At 44.9% G+C, this 2,500-nt stretch overlaps 1 protein-coding gene across 1 annotated transcript in view; it reads right to left on the minus strand.

Annotated features, from left to right (window-relative positions):
- Positions 1-2,500, minus strand: part of exoc3l2b (exocyst complex component 3-like 2b) — a 78,589-nt gene that overhangs the window by 40,995 nt on the left and 35,094 nt on the right. The window lies entirely within an intron of this gene.

Below are 2,500 nucleotides of genomic sequence, written 5' to 3' on the forward strand. Positions count from 1 at the left end.
AATTGACATCAATGCAATGAAACAGTAAACTTCACTGGGAATTGAATAATGATAAATTACTAGAAATACAAAAACACAAATATAACAAATATATATAAAGGATCAAATATACACAACATGCTGTCTATAATGTAAAAAATAAAAAATAAATAAAATATCGGCAATATCAGCCAACATATTGGCTGATACCGATATATCGGTTATCAGCCAATATCGGCCGATAATATCGGTGGACCGATATATATCGGTTGGGCTGTAGAATGAAGTGCAGCGCTCTGGGCACAGTGAACATGACTTGACTTGCCTTGACTTGTCTGCAGCTTTTGATACAGTGAACCACCAGATTCTTCTCTCCACTCTCTCTTATCTAGGCATCTCAGGATCTGCACTCTCCTGGTTTGCCTCCTACATGTATCTCTCTAACCGCTCATACCAGGTTCTATGGCGAGGATCCCTATCAAGATCCTGTACTCTTAGCACAGGTGTGCCCCAGGGCTCAGTCCTGGGCCCCTTGCTATTCCTTCTCTATATCAGATCTCTTGGCCATGTGATCTCATCTCATGGCTTCTCTTATCACTGCTATGCTGAGGACACTCAGCTCTACCTCTCTTTATCCCCCTCAGACACCCAAATCGAGGCACGTATCGCTGCACGCCTCAAAGACATTGGTGCCTGGATGTCTGCCCACCATCTCAAACTGAATCTTGGTAAGACAGAGCTACTCTTCCTCCCTGGGAAAGACTGTCCCCTCACCGACCTTTCCATCTCCATTGACAACACTACTGTGTTTCCCTCTCAAACAGCTAAGAACCTTGGAGTGATCCTTGACAACCAGCTGTCCAACTCAGCCTACATCGCAGCAACTCATGAGCGATTCGGTCAGAACGGCCGAATCACTGCCAATCTTTCGGCGGAGACTAAAAACTCACCTTTTCAGGCTCCACCTGGGCCCTTCTTGAACTAACATCTTTTAATTAAAAGAAAAAAAATCCTTCTCAAACCTACTAATGCTACATGTTACTTATTCCTTCTCAAACTACTTCCTACATGGTGCTAGTCTATCAAAATATCTTAGCTGTCATTGATTGTGTTGCATAGTGGTTTTCTGTACTGTTGACAAATTGTGAATTGTAAGTCGCTTTGGACAAAAGCGTCTGCTAAATGACGTAATGTAATGTAACATGAAGAGAAGGTCAACACTGTTCATCTGCATAAACATCGACATTATAATGATTCAAACTGAATCATTATAAACTGACTGAAACTCGGCAAAGCCTTCCCGTAAAATGCCAAACCCTATAAAAGTCAGTTTCATGTTGCTTTCAGTGAGCTAACTCTATCTGAACTGTCCTGACGCAGTAAAACCCCACCCTCCTGGGAGAGCCGGCAGATTAAAACAAACACAAACATGAAAACACCCATAGAGTCAGCAGTCCTCTCCTCTGCTGCACCACCACCTCTTCTCTGTTCCGTTCTGTTCTGTTTTGTTCCGTTCCGTTCCGTTCCGTTCTGTTCTGTTCTGTTCCGTTCCGTTCCGTTCTGTTCTGCTCCGTTCTGTTCTGTTCTGTTCTGTTCTGTTCTGTTCTGTTCTGTTCTGTTCTGCTCCGTTCTGTTCTGTTCTGTTCTGTTCCGTTCCGTTCCGTTCTGTTCTGTTCTGTTCTGCTCTGTTCTGTTCTGTTCTGTTCTGTTCTGTTCTGCTCTGTTCTGTTCTGTTCTGTTCTGTTCTGTTCTGTTCTGCTCTGTTCTGTTCTGTTCTGTTCTGTTCTGTTCTGCTCCGTTCTGTTCTGTTCTGTTCTGTTCTGCTCTGTTCTGTTCTGTTCTGTTCTGCTCCGTTCTGTTCTGTTCTGTTCTGTTCTGTTCTGTTCCGCTCCGTTCTGTTCTGTTCTGTTCTGTTCTGTTCTGTTCTGTTCTGCTCCGTTCTGTTCTGTTCTGTTCTGTTCTGTTCTGCTCCGTTCTGTTCTGTTCTGTTCTGTTCTGCTCCGTTCTGTTCTGTTCTGTTCTGTTCTGCTCCGTTCTGTTCCGTTCTGTTCCGTTCTGTTCTGCTCCGTTCTGTTCTCTTCTGTTCTGTTCTGCTCCGTTCTGTTCTGTTCTGTTCTGTTCTGTTCTGTTCCGCTCCGTTCTGTTCTGTTCTGTTCTGTTCTGTTCTGTTCTGCTCCGTTCTGTTCTGTTCTGTTCTGTTCTGTTCTGCTCCGTTCTGTTCTGTTCTGTTCTGTTCTATCCCACTCCCTCGCTCCTCAACTGCTCCATCATCTCCTCTCCTCCCCTCCCTCCATTCCTCTCCCAGAGCGGCTCTCTGCTCCAAACCAAACCAACCCCAACCCAGTTCAATCAGCTGAGCTCTCCATCACCACCTGGAAGAACGACAGACTCCCAGGGGGGGGGGGGGGGGGGGGGGGGGGGAGATGTTTCCACATCTCTCACACTTTCTATTTTAGCTTTTAAAGCAAAGCAGCTACGAGCAACTTTTTCGATTGTTATTAAACAGTCTAAATTTAATATC

The sequence above is a fragment of the Poromitra crassiceps genome (assembly GCF_964638095.1).
Source record: "Poromitra crassiceps genome assembly, chromosome: 5".
Classification (NCBI taxonomy): domain Eukaryota; kingdom Metazoa; phylum Chordata; class Actinopteri; order Beryciformes; family Melamphaidae; genus Poromitra; species Poromitra crassiceps.